The sequence below is a fragment of the Brachyhypopomus gauderio genome, unplaced genomic scaffold (assembly GCF_052324685.1).
Source record: "Brachyhypopomus gauderio isolate BG-103 unplaced genomic scaffold, BGAUD_0.2 sc67, whole genome shotgun sequence".
Lineage (NCBI taxonomy): Eukaryota > Metazoa > Chordata > Actinopteri > Gymnotiformes > Hypopomidae > Brachyhypopomus > Brachyhypopomus gauderio.
The window spans coordinates 101,330-119,412 of NW_027506888.1; the positions used below are offsets into that span (position 1 = coordinate 101,330).

An 18,083-nucleotide genomic window follows, 5' to 3' on the forward strand; every position below is an offset into this window, starting at 1 on the left:
ATGCCAAGTTTGGTTCAAATTGGCCTGTCGGGGGCACTACAGTACCCAAAAACCTAGAAAATCATAAAAACTCAGGCTGCAATCTTGTTATAAAGAATACAGACAAGTAATTGGTCTTGTATGATTCAGATCAATGAGATCTATAACATTGCAATTACATCTCATAACAAAAAGTGCACTGCCTGACCAGAAATGAACCTTTTAATTCACCAAAATGTCCTATTTCATTTCTGAGATTAATGAGGTATCGGTATGATAGTACTTGGGCTCCATCTAGTGGTCAAACACCGGAACTGACTTAAAACTATTGCTCACATGAAATACCACACAAAGACACACAAAGCTGATCTCAGCATGCGATTTAGTTCTGTGATCTAAATCATTTTGCCAATACAATTTCTTTTGAACCTTTTGGGCCTTTAGTGCCTCAAATTGGCCTGTCGAGGGCGCTACAGTACCCAAAAACCTAAGAAATCATAAAAACTTGTGATGCAATCCTGTTATGCAGAATGCAGACGAGTAATGGGGCTTGTATGATTCAGAACAGTGAAATAATTAACTTTGAAATGACATCTCATAAAAGTGCACTGCCTGACCATAAATAAACCTTTTAATTCACTAAAATGTCTTATTTGTCACTATAATATCAGTATGGTAATACTAAATTCCGGAACTGACTGAAAACTATTGCTCACATGAAACACCACACAAACACACTCATACACACACAAAGCTAATCTCAGTATGCGATTTAGTTCTATGATCTGAATAATTTTTTTCCAATAAAATGTATTTTTGTCTTTAGTGCCTCAATGGCCTGTTATTTCTTGATTGGGTCCATCTATATATGCAGTAGTGTCCATGTCTACTTCCTGTTGGATGATCTGCTGATCTGTGGATTAGTCCTGAACTTTTATGATGTCCTAATTCTTCTGTGGACAGAATAACATGAGTACTTGTGTTCGTTTTGCCTGTATTGTAAATTATTGCTTTTCTGATCATATGAAATAAAAGGCACTGCTGGCCAAAAGGTCAAAATGTGCAAATCTGTCCTAACAGCTTTGTTAAAGATTTATATTCATCATTGATGACATGTGACACTAACTACACTGCACTGTATATATTTACCAAAGGTATACAAACCTCTTTCATGCAATAAGTGTCAAAAGTTGCAAATTATTTGGCCAGTAGATGGAGCTGTGAGACAAAATTTGAAATGCACATATAGTTTTTAGACTTTTCCCTTCCAAAATACAGCGCATTGTTTAAAGGTCAAAGTTTTTAAACTCTTTCATAAAGTTCTCATGATCACTCATATGTGGAGATCTGTTTATACAGGCTATGTGCACTAAGTATCTGCATTCAAGAGGCTTATTTCCAGAGGTGGGCATTGCAAGTTCAGGAAGTAAAAGTCACCAGCAGGATTTTGCTCAGTCCTCCTGGATTGTGTTGATTCCACATTTTACCTGCATTGCACTAATTAGAAAATATAGCAAGCTTCAGTAAAATCCTGCTGAAGACTTTTACTTTCTGAACCTGTAATGTCCACCTCTGATTATTTCACCTCACATGCTCAAAGTGATTAAGGCCTTTGGTCTATGGCCTTTGTATCTAACCCTAATCCCAATTTTCTAAAAACAACAAGTGTATGTGATTTTCATTTGCATAAAATTGTCAGAACATTATATATTGACAAACATTTTCATATTTGGGCTCTATTTGAGACCAGTGCAAACTGTCAATATAATAACACACGAGAACCTCTTTATAAACATAATGTATTTTATTTATAACTGACAATCAACACAATGCAAAACTTTTCATGTTCAGTATAACAACTAGGAGAGAAGGCTGAATGCAAGTGCGGACTGACCAATGATTTAATACCAAAACGAATACATACACAGCACACAGAACAGACACCAAGAATAAATCAAACATCTAACATATGAACCAAACACTAACAGAAATAACTGGGTGGGCAAGGCTAAAGAAAAGAAAATACAACAAGCAAAACCACACAAAGTACATCTAACAGAGAATGTAAAATACAAGGAGTACACACAGACTAGTATTATAGACACAAAAGACCAAGATACCAAATAACATACAAGCAAGTGGTACTTACAATAACAGACCACATAAGAGACTAAACGCAAGACTTAAATACACTGACCAAAGAAGGTACTTAACAAGACACACCAGAAAGCAATAACGAGGGGCAGAAAACAAGGCAGGGGAGTGAAGTCAGACACAATGAGGAATTTCAAAATAAAAGACAAACGGAAGACATGACCGACAGGAGGGAGGCAGGACTGTGACATTCAGTCTGTTTATTTGAGATCATTTCTCTAGATAAATATAATAAAAAAAAATTTATGATAATGTATAGTATAACTATTGTAATAATCCCTCACTAAGGAGCTGAGGTGCCCTGTACTGGTTCACAGCAAATAAAAGAAACATCAGATAATAATACAGTCCACTGTAAATTAAAATTTTGTCATTATTGAGTTCAAAGCAGACCTGTAGTTAGTAATCACAATATGTGTAGATATCTATATATCTCTATGTGCAGTATGCAAGCAGCTTTACAAGCGCATGGGTCCATATCCCTAATGAGCAAGCCAGGGGCGACAGTGGCAAGGAAAAACTCCCTTGGCATGATTAGGAAGAAACCTTGGGAGGACCAAGACTCAAAAGGGAACCCATCCTCCATTGGGCGGCCCAGCTAGTAGTCACAGTCCCTCCAATATGGAAGTTGAGCCTCAGGTAGGAAGGACTTGTGTGACTGAATTCTCCTGAAGAATCATCTGAGCACATCAAATAGAGAGATAGTTAAGGTGCAGCTGTGACAGTTAGAGTGAAGGTGTTTGTCTGGTCTCTAAAGGAATATGAAATATGTTTAGCATACCTGCAGCAACACTTGTATCACAGACCTGTCCACCTTTTAATTCTGTGATAGAGTGTATGCCAATCCACATGTGCTAGATGTGACATCATTGGTAGATGACTGTAACATGGTCCTACAGTGCACACTGATGAACCATTGATGCCATCAAGACCACATGCCTTGTGTAAGGGAACCCTCCATAAAGATCTGAGCACATCAGACACAGACATGGTTAATGTGCACCTGTCACAGTACAATGGTAGTTTAACTTTACATAAAGATATGTTTGTCTCCAAATTACAATAGAACATCTTACCTGGTGAACGCAGCAGATACCAAATCTGTCCATCTCTGTAATCTGTGATAGCATGCAAGTGATTCCATATGTGCTTGATGTCACATCCTTGATAGTTGACTGCAACTTGTCCCTGGCCTTTAGAAGGACATTCCTGGCTTTCCTGTATGACACCAGGTTCCCAGACATGTAGGCAGCACTGACCACTCTTTGACCAATAGCTCCAGCCTTTAATCAGGAATTTTGGTTTGTGCAGGATTAGATGTGAAGTTAAATGTCCATGTTTATTGCTTCTTGGAAACTGTATTACCTGTGGATTCAGTCCTGAAGTATGATATTTGTCAACAGTCCTTTAACAGATGATTTGAGAACTGTTTTGCTTTGTTAAACATTTGGCCTGTATTTTATATTAATACCTTTATATTTCATAATAAAATAAAAAAATAAAATAAATAATACATACAATAAAATAAAATGCTGTGAACCAGTTAATAGGGCACTCTCAGCTCCTTAGTCTGTTCCCACAAGAGGCCGTCCAGAAAGTTTACCCCCTGTATCCCCCAGCCCCCCACATCGTGGACGCTTCAATTTGTGCCTGACTTAATCAAAAGTTTTAGTTCAAAGTGTCACCAAATTGTCAGTAAAGTGTCAGCAAACCGTCAGCAAACGTTAAGTACCTGAAATTGAAGATTAATGAAAACAATTCAGTACAATACATTCATGAAAACTGAAATATGTTGGCATAACAGAAACACTGACATCTTCTGCAGAAACATCTTTGATATATACATGATCAATCAAAGTGCCATGTTCAGTTGTTGGTTCTCTTATAACCTGAGTAAAGCCATGGAGTTGCATAGTATTACTGACTGTACTTGTTACAAAAAGATTTTCATTGAAATCTCCCATGATCACTTTTCTTCCTGGGAACCTGTCAATATGAGAAATCAAGTGTATCAGGTTATTTTGAAACATTACCAGATTGTAGGAAGGAGGTCTGTACAGAACTGCCACTGTTGTATTCAGCTGAGGTAGGATGAACTGCAGGCATTCAATGTTAATGCATGGTAAATCAACAATACTACAACCAGTATGTCGTTTATAATACACACCAACACCACCATGTTGTCGATCCTTCAAGTCAGCAAACATCACCTGACTAGTGTCATATGAAAAACATCTGGGTTTACTATAGAATGTAAATTCAGATAATTCAATATCAATGTTGCAATCATTTGGTTGTAACCAAGTTTCTGTCACACAGATAATGTCAGCTTCCATGTACCTCGTATCATGTCTCAGGTTTTCCACATGGCATGTTAGTCCTTCAACATTGTGCAGAAGAATCTTGTATGACCCACAGGGAGGTGGCAGCTCTGTCACTGGTTCAATAAATAGAGGCATGTTATGTAATGACTGTTCAATGTCTTCTTTTGCATAAATAGCACTCTCTTTGAAATCTTTTATCTTAAGCCCTTCCAAAGATGTTACACGACTCAAGGCCACATATGCTTGTCCTGCTGCAAATATCTTTTTTAGTGACACAACAGCTTTTTCCACAGTAAGACCTTGTACTTTGTGAACAGTGCAAGCCCAAGCTAATTTCAGGGGAAACTGTCGTCGCATTCCACCACTTTTTGTCACTCTTTCTTCTTCAGGGAAAATAGGAGTGGCTTTTTCAAATCCTGGTTTTAAACAAGGATGTTTTGCTCTTAATTTATTTCCTATTCTTTCATTTTCAAATGTGACATATATTTTGGCTGGAAAGTCATCTTCAGAATCAAAACACACTTCAGCAACTGTACCAAATGCACCGTTTACAAGTCCGTCTGCTACATCAATGTTTTTAAGAAGCATAACATGAGCATTTACAGCGATGTGAAGAGATTCTGGTAAAGACGTGTGGGTAGTATGAACATGATGTCCATGCATTTTTTCCAGCCGACCTGTTTTTGCAACCTTTTCAAAGTCCTGTGCATGAATGATAGTAATGTCTGCACATACCTTCTTCAACATGTTTGCATTGTGATCATCCACTTCAGCATTTGTTGCATAAATATACAGAGCAGTACTGTCCAGTTCATCACCTTCACCACCTGTTTCACATAATTTCAACATATTCACATCATGTTCTGACAAATTATCTTGTCTTTTGTGTTTCCTTAAACGACTCAGTAACTGAGCAAACTCCATGTTTTTTTGTCTCATGATTTGTGACAGCTCAACCAATGCAAAGTGGTTCTGCCATAGATTTACACCTTTAGGCTCAGTGTATAGAGACTTTCCTTTCACAGGAGAAAGTTGATAAAAATCTCCAACTGCAATTATAGACACATTTCCAAAAGCAGAATAATCTCCTTGTTGTTTAATTTGTCTCAATCTGCCATGAATATACGATAAGAGTTTGTGATCAACCATTGAGATTTCATCAATAATGACAATTTGTAGATTTCCCAATTTAGCTCTCAGTGAATTTATCTTTTCATCTCCGAGCGGTTGATAAGGCAGCGTTACCTCTGGTGATATAGAGAAACAGTTGTGTATTGTTGCAGCGTCGATGTTAAATGCACTTACACCAGTTGGAGCTGTTATTAACACATGCGTCTCATCTGGATTATCTGACAATCGGGACAGGATGCGACATGATTCGTAGTATATTGCTTTGATTAACATGGATTTTCCAACACCACCTGGACCAGATATAAACACATGAAATGGCTGCGGGTTTTTAGCAAGTGTCTTTTCTAAACACCAATGTCGAATTTTGTAAAATATTTCAGACTGTTGTTCGTTTAGTGAACGAAGCACATACATTGCTTCCTCTTTTCGCATACCTTTCTCTTTTCCTATAGCACAGCGTGGTTCAGCTGGTAATAAATCAGGTATGTCAGCAGCAGAAATATTTTGCTCTGTTTCATCAGTAGGATTTTCTTTTCTGTGAAGACATTCTAAACGTTCACGTTCATTCTCTGGACAGATTTCCGCCCAAGCATCTTCCACTGCACCGTTTCTTTTTAACTGTTCCTCGGCTTCATCTATTGTGTCAGCATCTTTCTCGAAATATGACATATTTAAGTCTACTATTGTTTTGACTGATTGGACTTCTTCATCAGAATATTTGATAAACCCAGTCTTATAAAAATCCTCATAAGTGTTGAAAGTTGGTGGCTTGAGTTGACAATCCAAATAATGAGGCAAAAACAATTGCAAAATACTTTGATAATGCTTCTCTGGATGTTTTGTGGGTGAAAAGCGAGCGTATCGCACAACAGCAGAATCTGTTCGTGTCCGTTTCCTTATGAATCCTAAGCTTTTCTCCAACTTTATGGCATCACGAGCTGAACTTTCAGATTTTGACAATATTCTGTACTCCGATGCAAAACTGGCTAAACACATCTGGGAAAATTCGTCCGTTTTTGGTCTATATCTGTATCTGTCTGTGATGCTGTTCATCCATATGTTTTGATTATCATCATTGTCATATTCAGCTCGCGTTTGTATTACGTGAAGTGGAAGACTCATTCTCACTACGTTATCACCAGTAGGAATAAATTGCACTTTGCGAGAGGCTTCTTTCAGTTTCATGTTAGTAAGTCGGTACACACTTTCCTGAGCTGAAACTTCACGATTGTGTAAAAATACACTTCCGAGTTTCCGTAAAGCATGTTTAGCGTCAAGGTTACCTTGTTCTGTGGCTTCTTTTTGAGTACGTGACAAAAGCAATCCCATCTCTCTCTCAGCTTTGGAAATGTAAGAGATTATATACACAATGCAAGAATATGCATCAACTACAAACTGAATGTCCATATTTGCATTCCAACAACGTATAAGATCTCTGTTGTATTGGTTTACCCATATGTCACCTGGTTTTCTTTTTAGGACAAAAGTAGTTTTTCGAGACACTCTGATGTAAGCAGCTTCAAATATCTCTTGACTTATACCAAGCGAAGCAAATAACTCCTCAGTAGAATCAAAGATAACATCTGTATTCAATAACGCATCTTTTACTTTTTTCATGATAGCCTCTGCTACATCTTTTTCCATTGAAGGCATGTTATTACCTTTGGCTGATTCCACATAATTCTCATCTTTCTCTTTAGCATCTTTTTCAGGATTGTCAGTTTTACGCCTTGTTATAAATGTTCTGCTACTCGGTGGGCGTGGAAAATTAAAACGACAAGTTGTTTTCTTTTTTCTGCATGATTTTGAATGTCTTTTGCTGTGTTGTTGTACACTGGAAACAATGTCATGCATTTCTTTGTCATCCTCCGATGGCATTTCACATGTCACATAGTGATCTACAAATGACACAACTTCATCATCATCATTTTTGTCCACTTGAGGTGCATCCTTGACCCAAAACAAGCAGTGAGTGTGAGGTGAGCCACGCTGTTGAAATTCAACTCTGTAAAAGTAATCAACAATTTCGCCAATCGGTTGTGCTTCAGACATAATCACATCTTTAAGGAAATAGTGGAATCGATGTTCAAACATCCTGGCTGCTGTGACAGGGTTAGTTTTTATTAGAGCACATCTTTCTGACCAGTCTAGATCATCAGTAGAAGTTTCTCTCCCCTCTTGTTTGAGAATAGTTTGCAATAATTCTGGCCAACGCAGATCAGCAGATGAAAATGAGCAAAACCATGTGGGAATACCCAGTTGTCGCACCATTGCAAACAGGTCTTTTTGAACACTTTGCCAGAAAGGGGGTGTACCACGAATAGGTCTTAAGAATTTATACCCTTCATCAAAATTGAAAATGTTCTGCAAGGCTTCTCTGTTAGTCAACATTTCTGATGTAATCACAGGTTTGTTGCGTGTATCATGTCCTTTTCTCAATGCAATAGACACATTTGACACAATCTGATTTAACTCTGACAAATATTGACCATAAAAAATGTAATCCAAGTTCTTTGCAAAACGTCCGTCTGCGTTGAGTATTCTGGTGTTCAAGTATCTGCTCAGTGTGAGTTTCTCTTTTCTGTGGTCATGAAAAGTACCCGTACCATTTGGAAATAGAACTGGAAAACACTTTGCCTCATTTGAATGATCGTTCAAGAGCCTTACAGGATTATTACCTTCTGCAGGTGCCACAGACATTATGCCATCAAAGTGCTGATCCAAAACCTCTTGTGCAATATCAACAGGTTGTAAACAGGTATCCATGAACATACCGTGCTGTTGTCTGTCGTGCAAGGTTTCATCTATATCCACATCTTCAGATTCATTATTCTCATCATTGTTCTCCTCATCAACATGCTGTGTACATGTGTCATCAGGCTCTTGTGTTTCATGTTCAGTTTTATTTAGTGGATTGACCCAGTCATTATTAAATGTCACATCTCTGTAAAAGTCATTATGTTGTTTGAGGTACAATAATGCATCCTTTATTTTTTCTGTATTAACAAATTTGTACTCATAGTGCCCCTTGTAAGTCAATTTCCTCTTTAGTTTTATGCGAATCATCAAATCAACATTTTCTGTTCTTGGTAGCACTTCAGTTACATCTGTAATGTTAGATGGAACACACACAACAGGTCCATGAACACCATTCTGTCCACCTTTTGGTAAAGACACAAGTCTCATGAATGGAATATTCATCCCAATCAGATGTTGTTCAAGTGAGTTTAGATTGTGTAGTTCAGGTGGAATTGGTTCTAGTGCAAGATTGTTCATAACACTTTCTTCTGGCATTTTCCCATTAAGAATCTTTCTGTGACATGTGTAGCAAATCCACAGTGATCCAGCAGGGCCAGTTTGAATGTTACACTTAGGAACACAGGTATGACTACATCGATGTAAGTATGTGTCAGTAATACATCTCTCTGCTATGGAAACAACCTCCTGGGCTTTATTGAGATATGTATCTTTTCTGCATTTGATTACTTGATTCTTGAACAATAGTCGATGGCATACTGAGCACACATATTCAGGACCAGTACTTATTTTCTCTCTGAAGTTTTCAGTCACATAGTTAATATCTTTGTGTTTCCTTTTTTCTGTGTTCTTTCTTTCTTTACTTCTGTTTTTAGTAACGTTAGCATAGCAGATGTCTGTTTTATACCTCTCAATACCAAGTTGTTTCTTAGCTGCTTGATGTTGAGGATCATGATGATAAGCTTCAAAACTCCTCTCCATACTCTTCTTTTTCTTAGCCGTTTGATATTCTGGATCGGTATGATAAGCGTCAAAACTCTGTCTTTTTATAGTCTCTCTGTGATGTTCATTTGAGGAATATTTATTAATACTTAATTGTTTCACATGTTCCCTGTGTTCCATATCCGTCGCATATTTGTTTACACTTGCTTGTTTAACTTTTCCACTGTGTTCCATATCCGTCGCATATTTGTTTACACTTGCTTGTTTAACTTTTCCTCTGTGTTCCATATCCGTCGCATATTTGTTTACACTTGCTTGTTTAACTTTTCCACTGTGTTCCATATCCGTCGCATATTTGTTTACACTTGCTTGTTTAACTTTTCCTCTGTGTTCCATATCCGTCGCATATTTGTTTATGCTTAACTGTTTATTCCGTTCTTTATGTTGCGAATTCGTTGCGTATTCAACACTGCTACGTGTTTTGACACTATCTCTGTATATTTCATTTTCACGGTATCGTTTCAGTGTTCTCTGAATCTTTTCCTCCTGGCTTGTTCCATATTTGATTCTCCGTTTCTCAAGTTCAGAGCGACTGGACTTTGTTTCTGATTTTCTGCTGTCACATCTCTTTAAACCTAGTGCGGCACAGGTCTGTCCATCAGGAACTTTAACACACGTCACTACTTCATAATGAGACTCGCTACAATGTTTGAGGTATATTCCCGCATCTTGGTCGCAACTATTGCACGATGAATATTTTAGCCACGTATTTCTAGTGAATGTAAATATATTGGTAAAAAAAAGATCGGCTGCAGCTTGTATTTCAACTTCAGTAGCCCAGGTTCCCACGTATTTCATTCGGGAAGTAGCAAGATAATTTGCAACAGATGAAAACCCTTGTCGAAGACAGTTAATGTACTTAGATTCGTTTCTCTCCATTTGTGTAGTTACAGCACGTCGTATTTTTCTGTGTTCTTTCTCACTTCCGCTAATTGCAAATGCCAGTGATCTGAATAAACAGTTACCGTCACCAATGATAGTTTTTGTTTCACAAGGATCACCCATCGGTACTGGTATGATTTGGTCGCTACGAGCATGTTCGATGTACACAACGTTTTGCCTTAAACATAATGTCTTCTGCTGTTTCACTGTCAATGGACAAAACTGAAAGTATTCACGTTGTGTGTCGCCAATCAGCACGTCACTGTCATTTCTCACAGATACATCGGTAAGGTTGTTTACATGCTTCATTCGTTTACCAACATGCAGTTCGGGTACCGTTTTCACCTCGGAATCATTGTCAGCTGCTTTGCGTTTACTTTGCACGTTTGCTTTGCTGCAGGGTTGTGAACGGTCAAATGCGTCACCTTTTTTAGTTTCATTTTCATTTGTGTTACGATTTCGTTTTAGCACACTGCTGTAGAGCTCTCGGTGTGTAGTGACAGACAAACCACCTTGTGTTTTCTCTTCCGCTGTGCTTCTGCCAGTTATGTTCACAACAACGCCAGTAACTTCAAATTGTGCTCCTTCAGCTTTCAGTGAAAGACCAAGTATCATAACGTGGTTAAGTAATGATTCCATGTCAGCATAAAAAGCAGCCAAACTCTTGCCTGAATCAATACGTGCACCGTTTTCGCTTCGTGAATGAGAGTCAATCAGCACATACCAGGAGTCTTGTTTAATGATAGCACATGTATTCTCTTTAACAGTAAACAAACATGCTTCACATTGCATAAACACTCTTCGGATTGCCTCATCATGTGACATAAGAACGTTTTGTAACGGTCCATATTCAGTGACGCCAAACTTCCCAGTAAACATTTCATCATGAAAATTTATTGAAAAGTCATATCCACACACAGTGTATTCTGTAGGTACATCTGTAACATATAAATAGCCCAATGGATCATGAATTTTGCCGGCATCTCTTATATTGCTGTAGAATCTGTCACCATTCAGCAGAACATCATCAAGGTCTCTGATTGTCCAAGAAAGCACATTTTTTACTTTGTTAGTCATGATGGCAGTAATACTATTTGCAACACATTGTTTGTTACTGTTTATGCCAAACTTTGGATGAGCTTGATGAAAAGAACCTCTGAGCATATCCACATGTACACATTCATCAGAATCAGTTTTGCAGCTTGTATCTGGTAAGGTATTTGGCAAGTATTTGGCAATTGTATTTGGCAAGGTATTTGGCAAGGTATTTGGCAAGGTATTTGGCAGGTATTTGGCAGCTTGAGTTTGTAAATTGCTTTGAGGAGTGCTCTTCAGGAGCACTCCCGTGTCAGTCAGACCTTTTTTGTCAAGGGATGAAGGCATAACCCCGTCAGTCAGAGACGAGATCTGGTCTGCAGGACAGCTGTGGCTCACAGGAACAGTCTCAGTCAGGACCTTTTTGTCAGGGGAAAAAGCCAGAACCCCGTCAGTCTGAGCCACAAGCCGCTCCGTAATCCTCCTCCTGGCTGCAGCCGACCTCAGCGAAGCTTTCGTGCGAGGCATCTGAAAATACAAACACACAACCAGTCAAAACCTATGATGTCTATCCCAACACGACATACTAATCAATCAATATTACTTAATACAAACAGCACATATCAAATCATAAAAAGAAAAAAGGTAAAAAAAAATCAGAACAGACATTGTATTCGTGACAGGTGTATTCATGACTAATTTCTTACTTGCATACATTGTTACAGTATTGCATATAGAAATTACTGTGAAGTAAATGCCTTCCTAACACCATGTTATACAAACTAAGCATTACTTTATAATCAAGGGACTTGATTCAAGGGACCATTTCCACTAATGTACATTTTTCAGAATACAATGAGCAAAACCACGCTTTACTGCTCATTTAAAAGCTGTATAGCTTTAAAACAAATAACCACATCAGAATACTTGATCAGACAAGCTTAAGTTGCAAATATGTACATCACTAAACACTTTCAGCTCAACAGTTTAAAAATGTATTGTGTGTGTGAGATGTGTTCAGCAGGCTTTGCTTCAACAGGACATTCTTGCTTCTTCCTTGGAACGCCAACATTCATTCTTCATCTGATTCAGGAGCTTGATGTCAGCAGCACCTGTGTAACAGCTGTTTCATATACTCTACTTGTGCTAAGCACTGATCACTTAGTGTATATATAAATAAACAATTTAACACATTAAATGTCTTTGTTCCAATAGCGTAGTTAATCTAACAGACAAGTTAAACAAAAACATTCCATTTGGTTCCACTTTAGCAATTAAAACATATTACCACATAATGCATTGTGAAACAGAATATGTATTATGAAAATGTTGCTGGGTGTTATCGTGCCCATGCTAACTTCTAAGCATTAATTTCAATAGTAGTTAAATTAATAATACATTGTTCAGCTCATCATTTGTGCACTTACTCAACTGGACACTAAACTCAACCATGTTTACTCACTATATAATAATTTTGTATACCACCACTCAACACTAAATCAACTTCACAGCTAAAATGCATGTGTGTGTCATCTTCATACAGCAGGCATTGCTCCAAGATTAATCTTGTGTGTGTGGCACATCATCTAGCAGGCGTTGAGTGGCATCCTCAACCAGCAGGCGTTGAGTGGCATCCTCAACCAGCAGGCGTTGAGTGGCATCCTCAACCAGCAGGCGTTGAGTGGCATCCTCAACCAGCAGGCGTTGAGTGGCATCCTCAACCAGCAGGCGTTGAGTGGCATCCTCAACCAGCAGGCGTTGAGTGGCATCCTCAACCAGCAGGCGTTGTGTGTGTGTGTGTTATTCTTGTGTCTTAATTGTCACACCAACAGCACATTTCACATCTTTCAAAGTTGATCAGTATCATGTAATCAGCAGCACATGTGATACCTGTTGCACATACTCACAAGTGTATTACCATTTGATGGGCTATTTTATAGCATGCATTAAATATTTCTAGTGCAAATACTACACATTCACTGCATTAATGTAATTACTGCTGCATAATCTTTAAACTATTGGACAGAATATTCATGAGCCAATTAAACTGTGAGAATGCATCAAATTGTCCTCAACACAGAATACAATGAAGACTACTTCAAGACATCCGCTACACTGCAGTTTACTCTGTTCCAAATAGGAGTATAAATTTAGTCTAGGCAATAAGCAGGTTAACTTACTGTACCTAATCAAGTTTCAAACATCAAAGCACAATTAAGACAGGGTACACATTGAACAGGACTTTGAGAAGTTGGAGCTGCAGTTTCTGAGTTCTCTTCTATACATTTTACATTATTGCTTCCAAGTGTTTACATATCACTACAGATACTCATCATAAATGAACAATTATTCTGCAACACATCAACTACTCTCACCATTCATTGTGTGCACCGTTTTATAAAGGTATACCAGTTCAACCACTGTTCATACACGATACACTTCAAACGTACCTTTAATGTGTTCCAGCACAATTCTCCTTCACCACAATTCTCCTTCACCAACAAGCTATTCATACAAAATAGACAAAACACATTTGTAACAGTTAGTAAACATTAAGGGGTTAAAAAATTCATATGTATAATTTTAAAAAGCTGCTATAACGACATGAATCATCAATTGGACAAACACTTAGAATCTTTCTATTCTACTTAAGGCTACAGTTATACAGCATTACTAAAGCCCCATACTTATCAAGTTATTTGGCTAGTGTATATAAGTATGGTATGGAAGTTTATCTATGTTAATTTTAAAATGAAAATGTGAAAATAATTAAAATATTAGTCCATTCTAACTTCTAAGCATCAATTTCAACACAGGTTGTTAAATTAATAATACTATATAATAATTTTGTATACACCACTCAACACAAAATCAACTCCACAGCTAAAATGCATGTGTGTGTGGCATCTTCATCCAGCAGGCGTTGTGTGTGGCATCTTCATCAAGCAGGCGTTGCTCCAAGATTATCGCGTGTGTGTGGCATCTTCAACCAGCAGGCGTTGTGTGTGTGTGTGTGTTATTATTCTTGTGTCTTAATTGTCACACCAACAGCACATTTCACATCTTTCAAAGTTGATCAGTATCATGTAATCAGCAGCACATGTGATACCTGTTGCACATACTCACAAGTGTATTACCATTTGATGGGCTATTTTATAGCATGCATTAAATATTTCTAGCGCAAATACTACACATTCACTGCATTCATGTAATTACTGCTGCATAATCTTTAAACTATTGGACAGAATATTCATGAGCCAATTAAACTGTGAGAATGCATCAAATTGTCCTCAACACAGAATACAATGAAGACTACTTCAAGACATCCGTTACACTGCAGTTTACTCTGTTCCAAATAGGAGTATAAATTTAGTCTAGGCAATAAGCAGGTTAACTTACTGTACCTAATCAAGTTTCAAACATCAAAGCACAATTAAGACAGGGTACACATTGAACAGGACTTTGAGAAGTTGGAGCTGCAGTTTCTGAGTTCTCTTCTATACATTTTACATTATTGCTTCCAAGTGTTTACATATCACTACAGATACTCATCATAAATGAACAATTATTCTGCAGCACATCAACTACTCTCACCATTCATTGTGTGCACCGTTTTATAAAAGTATACCAGTTCAACCACTGCTCATACACGATACACTTCAAACATACCTTTAATGTGTTCCAGCAGAATTCTCCTTCACCAACAGGCAATTCATAGAAAATAGACAGAACACATTTGTAACAGTTAGTAAACATTAATGGGTTAAAATAATTCATATGTATAATTTTAAAAAGCTGCTATAACGACATGAATCATTAATTGGACACTTAGAATCTTTCTATTCTACTTAAGGCTACAGTTATACAGCGTCACTAAAGCACCATACTTATCAAGTTTTTGGGCTAGTGTATATAAGTATGGAAGCTTTTCTGTGTCAATATTAAAATGAAAATGTAGCCTAACACGCATGTTCCACACATACAAGCAACTTTGAGCTCAAAATTCAAATGCAATAACTCCATTTACATTTGCAATGTGATAGACGTCTATTCATATTTCACATACATTTTGGTGCTGACAAACCACCGACACAAAAAAACATTCACATTCAGACTAGTATAAAAAGCACAAATTGCCTCTGCAAGCACGTACATTTTTATACACAACGTAAAAAATTATATACATAACATACTCATAGTCCATTATTTTGACTAAAAAAATTAAAACCTGTGCGTGACCAGGTTTTCCAACGAGCACAAAACATGCATAGCAACACTCGACCCAGCAGACGCTTCATTTACCCAAATACACCATTATCTGGGCTACATTAAACCATATACACGAATCGCCCGATTGTACAGTTATAAATCAGTACGTGTAAGTGCTACTACTTCACTACATCTACAACCACGCCTACTCAGCCAGCGCCCTCGTGGTCAGCTGCACTGGGCGCCGCCATTACAGGCACAAGACCCACACGCCATCTTAGAGCAACTACAAAACCGCTCTTACTCATACATATACAAATCATGTATACTTGCTCATACATGTACACTGCAAATATATGTAACATCAAATAACTCGTTTTCATGAAAGAACTAGGCAATATAAATGAAAACTGATGGCACTCTGGACAACTACAACAGCACAAAAACGTTCCGCTAGCATACGCACGGAACATGCTAGCGTTGTACTAGCGAACGCACTAACCACGTTATAACATACTTTAATCCTTTATTTAGCTCATTTGCCATCTCATACACTAAAACGTCCATCTAAACACAATTAACCAAACAATCTAGAGCAAAAATCCGACGTCAAAACAACACATTTCTGACATTTGTCTAATCGGACTAGCATGCTAAGCGCAAACAGCATGATAGCATTGAACTAGCACACGCGCTAATTACATTATAACATACTTTTATTCTTAATTTATCTCATTATCTCCCTCACTAAACTTTACGTACACACAAGTAACTTTATCACAAACAAGAACATTAACCCAGCATATTAAAAAACAGCACATTTTAGACAATTGTCTTACACTACTTAAGAGACCAAAGCACATCTTACCTCAACAAGAGCAGAATGCACGAAAGAACCTGATCGCACGTGCGAGGGAACATTCTGGGGCGGGGCCATCGACCAGAACAGGATACACGGGCAGCAGACACCCTTCAACAACCACAATGACTTTAAGTCCACATTAGTCAGTCTTTTAAAGCCATCACATTTGTTGTGATCCTAATATTTATGATTCTGAAAATCAAATAATTAGAAGTAAATGTCTTGTGTGGTTTTCATGTCCCATGGCCTCAAAAACGCACACACACAGCCCTGTAAGTAAACATGCACTCACTTTCTTTATTATACTTGGCTACCACAAGAACACCATGACAAACCAAAATAAGTATTTGTCAGCATGTTGATAAATTCTGTTTTTTTTTTATTATTATTTAGTCATGTTTTTTACTGCCTCATAGGCCTATTGTCTAGACTTCTCATTAAGAAATCCACTTCAAGCATTCTAATCAAAACGTATCACATATAGCATAAACACTCACAGATCTACCTACAGTACTCACTACACATGGTCTTTTCTCCCTCTTATCTCTCTCTGTATTACACACTCCACCATATTATGTCAGACATGCTCACTGTGACAACTAACACTGCCCATTATACACACACAGACACACATTCACATACAGCCCTTACTCATGAACACTTTCACATAATCACAACAAACCTATCTCTCTCTCTCTCTCTCTCTCTCTCTCTCTCTCTCTCTCTCTCTCTCTCTCTCTCTCTCTCTCTCTCTCTCTCTCTCTCTCTCTCTCTCTCTCTCTCTCTTTATTATACATGCACACACATGCACTGGCCTACCTATTGGTTTCATATACACATTGCTTCACCCATACCTACCCAGTGATTACATACATGCTTACGCATCTCAGTCATAGGTTCAGCACATACACTACATACACCATCATCAGACATGTGAGTTGTCTGTGACAACTGACACTCCTAAAACCTCTTCATGACATATATATTTCATATTGCAACTGCCCCATAACTACACTGCCCTAGCCATTCTTATCCATACTTCAGGGACTAACAATCACATGCACAAACTAACATTTAGTTTGTTTTTGATAACACTCACACACTCTCTCTATCACACACACACATACACAAACAAATACAGCTCTAGCTCATGAATGCTTTCATGTACTCACACCAAACGTCACAGGCACACTCCTGTCTTGTCAGACATGTGAGTTCACTGTGACAACTGACACTGCCCATTATACACACACTCACTGCTGTGTAGTGAAAGTCTAAACAGCGAATGCCAGGGTGAGTCTGACTCCTCAGCCCACAGCTCTGCCCAGTTTTGGGGAGGGCTTGATTTCAGAGCTCAACTAGGTGAGGAAAAGCAATATGTAGCCTTTCCCTTTTACTCTTCCATCTAGAGGTTGCTGAGCACTTAACCACTTAACGCACGCACACACACACACACACACACGTGCAGTCAAAGGCCAAGTGGTTTATATATGCAAACTGAGTGAAAGTCACAATGTACACGAGTAGATGATTGGCAAATATTTTTATTAAAGATGAAATGATGAGTGATGGGTTTGTTTTGGTTTACAAAGATAAACAACTGACAATCAATAAGAGCTGTGTGAAGGATATATACAGCATGTTAAACAATGTAGTCCTACAAGAAATAACTAATAATTATGATTACGACAAGCATAGTCATCTACTTAGTTGTCATTCCTGAGAAGTCGTAGGCACTATGATAGTGC

At 37.9% G+C, this 18,083-nt stretch overlaps 1 long non-coding RNA gene across 4 annotated transcripts; it reads right to left on the bottom strand.

Moving 5' to 3' along the window:
• Nucleotides 1-1,764: 1,764 nt before the first annotated feature.
• On the bottom strand, nucleotides 1,765-16,356 carry LOC143490898 (uncharacterized). 4 transcript variants are annotated; one of them, XR_013125025.1, is made up of 9 exons: nucleotides 16,342-16,356; nucleotides 14,934-14,959; nucleotides 13,715-13,769; nucleotides 6,023-11,792; nucleotides 5,763-5,878; nucleotides 5,193-5,284; nucleotides 3,210-4,570; nucleotides 2,915-3,100; nucleotides 1,765-2,813 (listed from the first exon to the last, which is right to left on the bottom strand). It is a non-coding gene; the product is annotated as an uncharacterized LOC143490898 (long non-coding RNA). The 4 variants fall into 4 exon arrangements; XR_013125027.1 differs by lacking the exon at nucleotides 16,342-16,356 and having other exon boundaries at nucleotides 3,210-3,865; nucleotides 4,167-4,570; nucleotides 14,934-16,304; XR_013125026.1 differs by lacking the exon at nucleotides 16,342-16,356 and having other exon boundaries at nucleotides 5,763-5,906; nucleotides 14,934-16,304.
• Between the last annotated feature and the right edge of the window lie 1,727 nt (nucleotides 16,357-18,083).